Raw genomic sequence first — 15,025 nt, 5'->3', positions numbered from 1 at the left:
GCCTCCCTCCGCCTGCTTGTTCTGTCCAAGCCCGCGGTGGCTTGGGCGATGCCCACCCGTGAAGGTGATCGTCTCTACTCAGTCTGCTGTTGCAAGTGCCCCTGGCTTTCAGAGACACCCTCACAGACTCGCCCAGAAATAATAACATCTTACCTGCTCTCTGGGCATCCCTCAACCCAGTCAAGTGGACGCATAAAATTAACCATTGCAGCCACTCAGGGGCTGCGACTGTTTGTACCCCGTTGCTTCTGACCCTCAGCACTGGTTTTCTAACGCACAACTCAAGGTGGCTGACGGGGTTCTTGTCATGTTTGCACGCCTGCTTGAAGTTCATATATCTTTATGATAAAGAAGCGCACACTTGGAAGTTCATATATCTTTAAGGACATTTTTGTAAAGTGAGACATAGCATTTCCACTTGTATCCTATTGCTCAGGACTTAGTCACGTGTCTGTATTTTAGTGAACTCTGTCCCCAACTGCAAATCGAGGCTCTTATCATGAAGGATGAATGGGACTATAGCTACTGGCAGTGACAACTAGAAACGCCTCTTAGAATGTTCTCTGTGCTGTGGGTGAGAGAGTCCCGGATGCTTGCAGCCTTGAACACCCTGTGCCAGCTTGTTTAGCAGTTCGTGCGATTATTGCGAGTGTGGATTATGGCGAACGCGTGCTTCTTTCTGGGGGGCTGGGATTTTGATAGCTCTGGTCAGTCATGAAAGCACTGTGTTCCTACATGACAGATGGACAAAGCCCTCAACGAAAGGCTCCAGCAGTCTTCCTTGGCAGAAGACACTTCACAGGCATTGCTACGGTTCGCTGGTGGGGATCCTTGTGTCTTGTCCAGCTCTACAGAGCTCAGACGTGGTATCCTCCAGGCGCTGGCAGACGTGCCTTTCCCCCTATGTGGTCATGCTTTATAGCCTTTGGCTGGAATAAGCCACAACCATGAGAGAAAGGGCATTTGAGTTCTGCCTGCCAGGTGATGGGCTCAGTGCCTTCTGTGCATTTTACGTGCACTGATCTTCCCGATGACCCACAGGTACGACTAGCGGTGTCTCCCTTTATGAATGAAGGGCTGGGGGCTCCAAAGTCTGAAGTCTCATGGCCCGTAGGTAGACGGAACAAGGGGAGTTTCTGGACATACACGTTCTTCCTGCTGAGGTGGCCTCGAAAGCTGGTCGTTCGACTGTGAGAAGGAAAAGGTCACAGTCGTGTGGCGTGCCTCACTTTTTGAAATAGTGAAATACACCACAGGCCGCTGCAGTAGGCTGTGTTGTTTTAGAAAGTCCTTAGTCCTTTCTGTACTCTTCCTCGCTCGCCCTCTTGATTTCGGGCTTGCCCAGGTGAGTCGCTCTGGCCAGCGGAATATGGGCGTAAGTCTCAGTGTGAACATTTGCAGTAGAGGCTTTGAGAGCCACCATGAATTCCCGCTCCTCTTGTGCCCCTGGCTTCTGCGATGAGAGCATCAAGGCCTAGGGTAACCACTGGCTTTTCCGCGTGCACTCTGGGGTGAGAAGACATGCGAACAACCCAGACCCCCAGCTCAAGCCGGGAGCAGGGCAATCACGGCACGCTCACCCCGCCTGTAAGGAGAAGTAAGGGTTTGCTGTGGCTACGGTGTTTTGGTGGTGGTTTCTGTAAGCCTCATGGCTACAGTGGTACAAGAAATATAGCATTTTAAATGGAAATAATTTGAATAGGCCATCGGAGTTCCCCAAATAGTCTTATGATATATCATTTTATTTAGTAAATAGTGGTTTTTATTTTTTTTTTTGCATCACTAAAAACTCACAAAAAACAGTTATTGACTGTCTGATCTACACACGGTATTTTTCTAAGGATGTTATCCCTTATTGTAGAGTGGGCAGTGGAGGCCAAGTACCTCTCTCACACTGACAGACTGATTGCCAAGTACAGACACAGGAAGACCTTACGCTGTTGCCCAACACGTAATACCACCAAATAAGTTTGGGTATTTAAGCATAATTTGCAAGTGGATTTTTAAAGTTAGATGCATAAATTAGTAAATTTGCAGGTTGTTTGTATCAAGGGGAAGGACCAGCATTTAGTTTTTTTTTTTTTTTAATCCAAATCCACATCCACATTTTAGTTATTGGTGACATTCATGGATATTTTGACCTAGAGATCATTAAATACATACATGAGCAATTTGAAGATTTTTTGGGGAGGACTTTCCATATTGTTGAAAGGATTGTTCAAGGCCAAGCTTTGGGGAGAATTTGCAATGCAAAATGTTTCATTTAATTACACTCCCAATGTAGTGAGCAGACATTTATATTTCAGTTAAAATAATGAATGCAGTGCCAACTATGTAGTAGCTTTTGGCTCTTTTCTTTTATTCCATGCACCTCAGGAGCCCTTAAATATATTTCCTCTAGAAAAATAATCTATAAATAAATTGGGATTTTGATATTTTGAGAATCTCTGTGGTTATTAATTCTGGAAAAAAAATGTTAAGATATCTTGCATACTTCTACATGGTAAAGAGATGGTGATTTGCAGTTTTCTGGGAAATTGGGGATCCACAAATAATCAGTTTTAGAATTCGGAGCCTACTTAATCCCACATGCATATATACCTATTCCTTACGAGGATGCATCAGATGTAGTATAAGCATGTTATACTGTATCATATCCCATGTGTGATTACATATAAATTTATAGTAGAATAATGGGACAGGTGGTGACTTAGATTGCAGTATGTCTCACCTTTGACTGCTTAGCAAATTGTCATTTAGTAAAAATTAAGTAGGATTTACACAAAGCATTAGCGAAAAACTATCAACTGCTAAAGTCTCATTATTTTATTCTTAAGTTTTTTTTGCTAGCGACATAAGGTACAATGAAAAGAAAGGCATTATATTAGTCTTTTTAATTCCTCCACACTTGATATGCCGAAAGATGGATTTCTTCACAGCGCTTCTTATTTCTCTCAAGCTCGTTCATTCTGTCTCTGTCTCTCTGTCTTTGTCTCTCTGTTTCTCTGTCTCTCATACACACACACAAATCTGAGTTAGACTTATGTTTTCATCACTTTTAGAGGCACTTGTTTTTGTCTGTCACTTTTGTTTTGGAAACTAAAATTTAACCACAAGTTTAGATTGCTGAGGAAAGGGAGTTGGTATTTTTAATGATGTCTATGTTTTGAAGAGAATTAGTTAACTAAATAAATTATAGTTAAACTGCCATATTTAAGACCTTTTGAACTCATCAGAGAAATACGTGTATGGTTCCTGGACAGGACTAGGAACTTCAGTTAAAGCTGATGCACCACCCTAGAAGTGCCAAACCACAATATGCACTATATTCTGTATTAAGCTATTTCTAAATGATCAGTGACCATTTTTGGCATAAGTGTATTGGTTGAGTATAGAAGTCTGCTGTCTCGTCACAGGCAAGCGTAGCGATGTTATAATGTAATCCATGTCAGTGTACAAGATTTGCAAAAGTGTTCTTTCTTGACGCAGACGTACCTCAGGGCAGTTAAAGAAACAGATGATGACCCCAGCCATCCAGGGTTCAAATGATATCTGTGTCACACCCTTGGTGTCTGCGCTGGAGGACAGCTTATCTGTCTGCTCAAGGCGTCAGTCATTCACATCAGAATAATTATTCCTTCTTCTTAAGATAACTATGGCTATTAATGTAAGATAACAGTAATTGTATATTGAAGATCGCTTATTGAACAAAAGCTATGTTTCAGGTTTTAGTCTCACAGTACTTTATAGTTCGTGTGCATTTTCTAATATATCTTCTAGCCTACATGAAGATTTCTCTTAATAAGAATTGAATAATCCCCAAATACACACTGTCTACAGTGAAATTATATGTTTTTCTTACTAAGTTGTTGAAGCAAAGTATATATCAGTCAATTTCACTTCAACGATCTGATCAGTTAAGCAAATTAATAATTGGAATGATAGGAAATGAACAAAAGAATGAAGTTCATGGAAATGACAAGCCGGATTGTTTTTTTAGAGAAACAATCAGAGAATGCCAGAAGAAGCCACCAGACCATCTTCCTAAGACTTCACAAATTTGCTTAAAAGTTATGCCCACCCTTTTAAAAGAGTTGACACTTGCCATTTTCTTAGGTTACAAGTAATTTGGGTAATAAATCTATAGGGAAATTGAATTGTCAGCATGTTAAATGCATTCATCTCTCCGAATATAGTAAACTTTGCTGGTGGGATACATGATCATTGCAGGCATATTTTTTAAAATTTATCAGTAAGGAGTTCAAACTTCTTTTTTTACCTTTCTTACTTCCTCTATTTGTCACCAAGTGTCAGATATAAAACTTTACATAAAATTAAACAAAAATCTTTATAATTAATTTTTTACTAGAGCCTCAAGTATGGAGCGAGAGTATTTTGTAGCCATTTCAACATAAAGCTTGATGTTTTGCTACCATGAATTTATTTTCATGGCTTTCCAACATTTATGATTGGATATATTTTTACTTGCTATACTGTGATATATTTTGTTAAGCGATGCTTTTGTGTAAGCCATAACTTTAGTTCGCATTTGGAGGCGAGTCGCTGAAAGGTCAGATATATGAAGTTGAACATTCGTAAAGCACATCAGCAAAAACTTCTATTTCGCTTTAACGCTAACAGGACGTAAAGGTAACGTGGGCTCCCTGGGAAGCGAAGCGAGTGTGCTCGTTGAGTGCTGGGCATTTCAAAGCATTTTATGTGACTGCACTTGTTTCATCCTCACGACAGTCCTGGGTCGTAAGTACGATTATTGTCATTATCTCTATTTTAATTGATGAGCAAACTGAGGCACAGAATGGTTAGGTCACTTGCCTAAAGTCACATAGGTAGTGAGTTGCAGAGTTGGAATTCTACCCCAGGACGTTGGCTTAAGAATAGGACCCTTTATCTCTAAACTGTATTCACTCCCAATTTGCATATCTTGCATAGACAGCACAAAAGGACTTGAGCTGTATCTGTAATGTAGTATTAAAAAATGAAACAAATGAAGGCAAATATTGTAAACTGTTAAGACGTTAATCTGGGTAGTGGATAAATGGGTGCTTGACATGCTATTTTCTATTATGATCTACTGTTTGAAATTTTTCACGATAAAAATGTTGAGAAACAAAACTAATTTTCCTGTACTGTGATGCAGCTGTGTGTCTGTCACTACGTCAGGGCTTGAGCATAGTCAATTTCCTGGTCTTGTCACTTCAGTATGACACAGTTGCTTCCTGTTATCATCTCACATGCATTAACAGTCATTAAGTGTTACCGTTTATAATTATGATGTTTATGGAGGAAGCCAAGTGAAATATGAAATAAAAGATATGAAAAAGAGACTTGAGAAGCTTTATGGATCTTTGAGATGCCCAGAGTCTATGATATTTTGTAACTGCCCCAGAAATGGAGAGTTGAGTAGACATTTCTATGAGCTCCACTCTGGTCGTTAATGAGATGGCACCTTTGTCAAATCTTCATGTTGTCTTAATATCCCACATCTTGGAAGACATAAGTAAAACTTCTCATGTTTAATGAGAATTTTCCTAATTTTTATTTGTCCTAATAAGACAAATAAAATACACCCAGAATATTTTCCAGGCAAATCATCACAAAAATTAGATTTTTAGATGCTGTCTCTTACCTCTAAGTAAAATAAAATAAAAGTAGTTTTAAAATATAAGTGAAGTTGCTATTTAGCATATGAAAACGTGAAAATTTGACTTTTGGCACCAAGACAGTTGAATCTGATAACTTTTTTCCTTTTTAATGTAAGATAATATTATATGAACATGAATTATCTGCTATAGAAATTCAGATGTATATGCTAGTAAACTGGCTTTGTTATGACCTTAACAGATAAAATAGTTCTTTTGTGAATAAGCCTTAACTAAATGAAAATGATAATGCATTCAAGTGAATAAGTTTTAGAAGAATTATAAATTCGAGCTCCTGAGAGTACTTAACGTTCAATACAGCAGTTCTCAAATGCGTCCAGCAAACACTCCAGACCGCCCCATCTTTGGGGCACCTTTCTCTGTCTTTTTTTTTTTTTTTAACAACTTGCTCTTTAAAAATTAAGAAAATGTTAGACTTTTTCACTCAACACCCCAATTTTGCCACTTATTTGATCTTACACCAGTTTTTAACATCCTCGGTCTTTAATTCCCCAATCTCTAAGATGATGGTATTGTACTCTAAAACCTAAAGACTCGTCCATTGCTAACCCCCCATGATTCTGAATGGTTTGGGACCATGGAAGAGTTTTCTTGCAGGCAGCTATTCTGTAGTCATCCTACAATTAGCCGTAGTCACTTGTGGTGTCTCTAAGGAGAAACTGTCCTCCTGTGGAGTGGATATGTATTGTTATCGTCGGTCATCATTGTCATCCTCATCACCACCACCACCACCACCACCATCACCATCATCATCATCATCATCATCATCATCCCCATCATCATTTTTTATCTCCCCGGCATCCATTCTCCCTTTAATAACGTCCCAATTGGTTTTCCACTGAGGAACAACCCCTCCCCCGCCTTTGACCGCTGTGACTTGAGAGGCAGGATGGGCACAGGAATTAGCTTTGTTATCAGAGCTTTGCTTTATTGCAGCATCCCACTGACCAGCCGCGCCCCACCTCCCGGAGGGATGGCGAAACTTGATTCTAGAATGCTCGTTGCCGCTGTTGGGAAAGATGAACACCTGTTCCAGTGGTGGTATGGAGGGGTTAACCATGTCTGGGTTGTTGAGAGAGTCGAGTTGAGAGCTAGTGGAATCAGTTCGAAGCCCCGTATCAGTCTATGTCCGAAGTCAGACATCTCGGAAGTTTAGGGCGCGAGGCCCGGCTACCCGGGTTTTTAGGTGACTGTCGTGTTCTCTTAAGTATAAGAATCATGGCTCTAGGTATATAGTAGGAATTGGTTAGTTCATTCTTGACTCAATTTACCTTACTTGTTAAATTGTTTTGTCTTAGAATATCTCAATTTTACCACTTTTCACTTCTGTGGTTTCATTTTTTTATCTTTTTAGTTAGGAGCCTCTTAAAATATCCTTCTAAATAATTAATTTATTCCGTCTTAATCTCTAAATCCTAATCATGGACTTGAAGGTTTCTGTCTCTAGGATTAATTTTACTCTATTCTGTTGCTTTTACCCTCTTACATCCCTTGGTTTAAATATTTCAGGTTTTATCTCATTTATTTTAATTTCTAATTTTTGATCTGCTCTAACCTTCTTAAGCACCTATTATTTCTGTATTTTTCATCTTATCGCACATTTTCCCCATGTTCTTATTTTTAATGAATTTCATTTTTACTCTTGGCAGGAACTGAGTCTAGAAATTTCTGAACAGAAGAGTTCACGTTACAAAATAATCAAGATCTTCTTACCCAAAGCTGCCTTACTTCCCTCTTCCTACCTTTCCCCAAAGGGTTCCTACTCCAGCCAGGGCAATTCATTAAAAGGTCATGGTCAGGCAGCTATTGCACCACGAGAGTCTCTCTCCCTTGAGGCATGTGGCCAACTACCTGGTTGGCAACTCTGATTTTTCCGGAACAGTATTGTCTGCTAATAATTCACATGAATTTCCTTCAGATGGAATCCTCTGTTCAGCTTGGCTGACTTTACCCAGAAAAACGGTAGCACCCCTACCGCCCACAAAAGGCGAAGTGAGAGGGACTCACCCTGGGGAATTCACTCGGGCCATATGTCAAATGTCCCGGGATGCCAGAGAGATTGTCCCCTTTGGTGAAAAGGTACCTATAGAAACCAACAGTACATTTTTAGAATCGGTCGATATCGAAAGCCCTAGAATTTGGGATTCTAAAGTGAAACATGAAATAAGGAACCGCTCGATTTTTGCACATAGGAACTCCGCTGGTCTTTGTTGATACAAAGGATAGTAAAGGACTAAACAGGTGATGATGCATAGGGGGTCACTACTTAAAAAAAAAAGAGTTGTTCTGTATGCTCGAGGCAATACAGGATAGGGATCAAAAGCCTGAGCTCTGCAGCCAGACTCTTCCGACTGTGTGATCACGTGCGATCGTGGGCGGGGCTGCTATCTGGGGGGCTGCGGGTAGGTTACTTAACTTCCCTGTGCCTCAGTTTATTCATGGACAATATGGGGATTATAACTTAATTGTCTTCGACATAAAAATGATTTAATATACGTGAAATGTTTAACATGGTACTAATAAGCACATACTAAGCGTAACAAATATGCTATTATTATTATTATTACATAATTTACATTTCTGCAGATGTATCATAGTATCTCCTCACAATTTAGAAGCCAAGCCCTACCTTTTGAAGAATCCTTATTTATAACCAACACTTTAATTTGTTTTAATATTATCTTTCAGATTTAATGAGAAAAGATGCTGATTTCTCTAGAAAAAAGCTTTTTAATAATCCATTAAATATTAACTTAGCTTTTTATTTATTTGAATACATTATGAAGAACTGCAAATTTCCAGAAATTATAGCTTAGAGTTTACTGCTAAAGAAAGAGCACACACACAGAAACTCACACTCACACATACACGTACGCAAATATACACACAGACATACATGTATATAAACACATACAAACATACACAGACATAAATATATACATATACATGCACATACACTTATACACACATACATACAAATGTACAGACACACACATACCCAAACACATCCGCGCACCAATGTGGGTTATGGGTCGATGTACTGGCTTTATAATTTAAGTACTAACATGAAAGAAACACATGAGTCACAGTCCAGACTTAATTTTTTTATGGATTTTCAGTTAATGGCCTTGAAATTCTTTAATGAAGGGCACACTCTGAGCTGAGTTATACGCATTTGTGTTAGGGAATAATTAGGTCCATGAATAAGTAATTCGAAATAATGAAGACTTATGAATTGATATGCATCGTAAACAAGTGAAATTGGGGTTGCCTCCTAGAACTGAAAATTAAGGGATGAGCCATCCCCCTATTACCTGGCCTTCCCATAGCCAACAAAAATATGAAAATTAATTATCAAAATAATTTTGTCCATCTTTCTCAGAATTCTCAAGAAAGACTCAAGAGAGTCAACAAATAGATCAAGGAAACAATCCGCTTGAAGAGTTTCTGATCGTGCTTAGAAAAGAGGGCAGAGTTGGGAGTCGTGTGTCACCGCGGCGGTGTGTCCCCATGGGCAGCCGTTCTGCTGAGACATGCCAATGCGGATTGCAAGGGCAGGAGGACAGCATTCCACTAGAAGCAGCTGCCGGTTCTCCCCCCGGCTATTTCCTGTGAGTTTTCAGGGCTGGAAAGGGGGTGGACTGCTTTGAGAAGGAATCAGAAGTGGATCCCCGCGGAGAGGGTGTGGTAATCAATGCATCAGGCCTGGCATCGGGATGGGTGAGCCAATCAGCACACAGGTCGTGCCTCAGGCATCTCAGGTTCGAGGCTTATGTAGGGGGCAAAATTCTCCTTTCTTCCTCTCTCCAGTCAAACTCATGGTCCTGGATTGATTCCCTCTGCTTTCTGTGCATTGGTTCATAGAATTGAAATGCCAGGCTTCTCAGTAGTGTTTTTTAACTAGATAGCCTGGAACAGAGAGCATTACGACCCCTACTTCCTGGCTGTGTTAGTCTAAGGGAGCAGAACAGGTGTCTGATTCACTTTGCTTTCTGGATCGGCATAATGCCTGGCACACAGAAAGTGCTCCATAAATTCTTGTTAATCGTATCTTCATCAACTATTTATTGAGCACCTACTGTGTACAGGCACTATCTTTGGAAATGAGAGTGAGCAAAACAGAAATGCCAGATGCCTTAGTACAGCTGTGCTTTAGCGAGGGAGTGGACATCAAATGAGTTAATCCCCAAACAGTGGTCAGCACTTCTAGGCCAAGGCGCCGTGCTCTGGGAGAGGGGAAAATTCTGGGACCTGCATGAGGGTGAGGATTGAGAAGGGCCCTTTGAGGAAGAAATTTTAATTTGACACTGAAGGGTAGGTGAGAATTTGCCAGATTCAGGTTGTGAATTTCGCACATTTTCCCCATGTTCTTATTTTTAATGAATTTCATTTTTACTCTTGGCAGGAACTGAGTCTAGAAATTTCTGAACAGAAGAGTTCACGTTACAAAATAATCAAGATCTTCTTACCCAAAGCTGCCTTACTTCCCTCTTCCTACCTTTCCCCAAAGGGTTCCTACTCCAGCCAGGGCAATTCATTAAAAGGTCATGGTCAGGCAGCTATTGCACCGCGAGAGTCTCTCTCCCTTGAGGCATGTGGCCAACTACCTGGTTGGCAACTCTGATTTTTCCGGAACAGTATTGTCTGCTAATAATTCACATGAATTTCCTTCAGATGGAATCCTCTGTTCAGCTTGGCTGACTTTACCCAGAAAAACGGTAGCACCCCTACCGCCCACAAAAGGCGAAGTGAGAGGGACTCACCCTGGGGAATTCACTCGGGCCATATGTCAAATGTCCCGGGATGCCAGAGAGATTGTCCCCTTTGGTGAAAAGGTACCTATAGAAACCAACAGTACATTTTTAGAATCGGTCGATATCGAAAGCCCTAGAATTTGGGATTCTAAAGTGAAACATGAAATAAGGAACCGCTCGATTTTTGCACATAGGAACTCCGCTGGTCTTTGTTGATACAAAGGATAGTAAAGGACTAAACAGGTGATGATGCATAGGGGGTCACTACTTAAAAAAAAAAGAGTTGTTCTGTATGCTCGAGGCAATACAGGATAGGGATCAAAAGCCTGAGCTCTGCAGCCAGACTCTTCCGACTGTGTGATCACGTGCGATCGTGGGCGGGGCTGCTATCTGGGGGGCTGCGGGTAGGTTACTTAACTTCCCTGTGCCTCAGTTTATTCATGGACAATATGGGGATTATAACTTAATTGTCTTCGACATAAAAATGATTTAATATACGTGAAATGTTTAACATGGTACTAATAAGCACATACTAAGCGTAACAAATATGCTATTATTATTATTATTACATAATTTACATTTCTGCAGATGTATCATAGTATCTCCTCACAATTTAGAAGCCAAGCCCTACCTTTTGAAGAATCCTTATTTATAACCAACACTTTAATTTGTTTTAATATTATCTTTCAGATTTAATGAGAAAAGATGCTGATTTCTCTAGAAAAAAGCTTTTTAATAATCCATTAAATATTAACTTAGCTTTTTATTTATTTGAATACATTATGAAGAACTGCAAATTTCCAGAAATTATAGCTTAGAGTTTACTGCTAAAGAAAGAGCACACACACAGAAACTCACACTCACACATACACGTACGCAAATATACACACAGACATACATGTATATAAACACATACAAACATACACAGACATAAATATATACATATACATGCACATACACTTATACACACATACATACAAATGTACAGACACACACATACCCAAACACATCCGCGCACCAATGTGGGTTATGGGTCGATGTACTGGCTTTATAATTTAAGTACTAACATGAAAGAAACACATGAGTCACAGTCCAGACTTAATTTTTTTATGGATTTTCAGTTAATGGCCTTGAAATTCTTTAATGAAGGGCACACTCTGAGCTGAGTTATACGCATTTGTGTTAGGGAATAATTAGGTCCATGAATAAGTAATTCGAAATAATGAAGACTTATGAATTGATATGCATCGTAAACAAGTGAAATTGGGGTTGCCTCCTAGAACTGAAAATTAAGGGATGAGCCATCCCCCTATTACCTGGCCTTCTCATAGCCAACAAAAATATGAAAATTAATTATCAAAATAATTTTGTCCATCTTTCTCAGAATTCTCAAGAAAGACTCAAGAGAGTCAACAAATAGATCAAGGAAACAATCCGCTTGAAGAGTTTCTGATCGTGCTTAGAAAAGAGGGCAGAGTTGGGAGTCGTGTGTCACCGCCGTGGTGTGTCCCCATGGGCAGCCGTTCTGCTGAGACATGCCAATGCGGATTGCAAGGGCAGGAGGACAGCATTCCACTCGAAGCAGCTGCCGGTTCTCCCCCCCGGCTATTTCCTGTGAGTTTTCAGGGCTGGAAAGGGGGTGGACTGCTTTGAGAAGGAATCAGAAGTGGATCCCCGCGGAGAGGGTGCGGTAATCAATGCATCAGGCCTGGCATCGGGATGGGTGAGCCAATCAGCACACAGGTCGTGCCTCAGGCATCTCAGGTTCGAGGCTTATGTAGGGGGCAAAATTCTCCTTTCTTCCTCTCTCCAGTCAAACTCATGGTCCTGGATTGATTCCCTCTGCTTTCTGTGCATTGGTTCATAGAATTGAAATGCCAGGCTTCTCAGTAGTGTTTTTTAACTAGATAGCCTGGAACAGAGAGCATTACGACCCCTACTTCCTGGCTGTGTTAGTCTAAGGGAGCAGAACAGGTGTCTGATTCACTTTGCTTTCTGGATCGGCATAATGCCTGGCACACAGAAAGTGCTCCATAAATTCTTGTTAATTGTATCTTCATCAACTATTTATTGAGCACCTACTGTGTACAGGCACTATCTTTGGAAATGAGAGTGAGCAAAACAGAAATGCCAGATGCCTTAGTACAGCTGTGCTTTAGCGAGGGAGTGGACATCAAATGAGTTAATCCCCAAACAGTGGTCAGCACTTCTAGGCCAAGGCGCCGTGCTCTGGGAGAGGGGAAAATTCTGGGACCTGCATGAGGGTGAGGATTGAGAAGGGCCCTTTGAGGAAGAAATTTTAATTTGACACTGAAGGGTAGGTGAGAATTTGCCAGATTCAGGTTGTGAATTTGTTTGGAAGAACATTCCAGACGGAAGGAACAGCATATGCAAAGTCTGGAGGTGGGAAGGAGTTTGACGCACTCCGAAAGGCCGGCTTGCCTGAGGATGAATCAGAGACAGGCAGGGCCAGCCCCTGCCGGACTCGAAGGCCATGCCAAAGATCATGCAGTTGACTTCAGGAGCAACGAGCGACCGATGAAGATTTGGAAGTGGGGTGGGCTGTGCAGACTTTATTTGATTGACATTCTAAGAAGTCACACCGGCTGCTGGGAAGAGAATAGGTTATCTTGTCTGGAGGAACTTGCCCAAGACTTAGGGGGCAGAGCCGAGTGGGCAGTCTGGCACCAGGAGCTGTGTGCATGGCTACTGTGCAACGCATGACAACAGACGCGTCGTGGCTGCCCCGTTAGACAAGGCATGCACTCTCCAGCTTGTGCAGTCGCCTCCACTCCCTTGGGCTGGGATGGTGACAGTGGGAATAGAGCAGGGGATGAGTTACTTTACTCTTACCCCAGTTTGCACTCACATTAGTTACCTGGCATCGCCAGGTCACCGTCTTCCTTTAATGCCTGTTCACGCTTTCTCTAAACTCTCTTTTCTAAACTGAAAAAGGTCAAAACAGGAGTGGGCGTGACTTTCTACCATTCAGAGAGAGATGAAGGGGGAAAATTGCCTTGACCACTTTCATTTGTAGACTTGATCTAACAGCCAGGAATGATAATTGCCTTGTCAATTCTTAAAGGGGTGGCCCTAGGTAAAGCTTAACCTGTGCGGTGGCTGGTCCCCGGAAGCGGGGGCATCTTCGAGTGGTCAGAAAGGGGTTTGCGGCGTCTGCTGCAGCATGGTAGTCCCGCTGCAGGCTGGGCTGCATGCTCTCCCCTCTCCGTGGGCATTTTTCCGGTTGGTAAAACGGTGAGCTGCCTAGAGCCCCCATCTGAACTGTTCTCGTGTGAAAGACAGCGTGAAATGGGAAAATACTCCCAAGCCCTTCGCAGCCTTTCAGTGAGGGTTTGGCCTGCATTCCATCAATGCAGCTTAATAACGTTGTTTCGTTTTGTTAAGGGAGCATTATGTTCATTAAATCAGCAAGAAGCTATTGGGCGGCTAAATTGCAATCATTTGGTTTTTGATCAAGACACAGGCTTTCTCAAGTAAGTTGGTTAGCACATAAGATTTTCGTTGTTCACATCGCCAGCAGCAAGAAAAATCTATTTTTCCCCACCCCAGAGATGTTTAACTGCATCTTAATTGTCCTGATTACTCAGGGTTTTATTTTCAAAACTTGGCTGCAGTTAAGGGCTGAGTGCTTCTTCAGAGCAGTAAGAAAAGCAAATTCACCTGAATAAGGCCAACTAAGTTCAACATTATTTTTAATTTTTATCGACTATCTGTTTTCTTTCGTTTTTGAACTAAGAAATAATGCAGATATATTATAAAACACTCTGAAAATGCAAAAATTTATATTTGAAAAATAAGTCTGTGCATTCCCTTTAGCCTCTGGTTCCCCAGACTCCATCGTCAGAGTTGAGAATGCATTGGATTCCTTGCGTCTCCTTCTAGAATGAATCTGTACATGTACGTACAGGTATGTGGGTGGATGACGTATTAGAATGTACACAGTCCATGTATAGTCCATGTATATCACATCTGTCATCTTGTACTCAGATGAGGGCCTCCTATACTCCTGTTGAGTGCCTTGCTTTTTATACTCAGTTATCTTAGCTGTTATTTCGTGATTCTTGGCGATTTCAATGTTTGATTTCAATATTTGTGTAAATAAAACCGTCCATTACCCTAAACTCTCAATGCCATGGATTCTAACGGTCTTCAGCCTCTTGTTTTCTGATCACGTTAGAATCTAGACTTCCTTATTGCCGATAAACAGAACACCGCTTCATTCTGTTTCGCGTATTAGCTCCCCAATTAGCGACCACATTCCCACGCCACTCCCCTTTATTCTCTGATTCTGACAACTCTCTGACCCCACTGTGAGCTGCAAGCCGTTCGGCCCACTGCTATCGATAGCTCCTTAACACTTCTGATCTTCATGTTCTTTCTTATGCACTGAGATCCCGAAGTCCTTCGTTATAATCTTCCTTCAGATACGCCCTCCACTTTCTCGGCCTTCATCCTAGTCATCGGAGAAAACCATATCACAGGTTAAGTCCAGATTTTACCTATTTCACGCCTAAACAGAGTCCCCTAAGCAGTCTGACCTAAAGTCTGTCATTACTAACTTCAAGCTGG

Source organism: Pteropus vampyrus, unplaced genomic scaffold (genome assembly GCF_000151845.1).
Source record: "Pteropus vampyrus isolate Shadow unplaced genomic scaffold, Pvam_2.0 Scaffold162, whole genome shotgun sequence".
Lineage (NCBI taxonomy): Eukaryota > Metazoa > Chordata > Mammalia > Chiroptera > Pteropodidae > Pteropus > Pteropus vampyrus.
Note: the sequence above shows the minus strand (reverse complement) of the source record.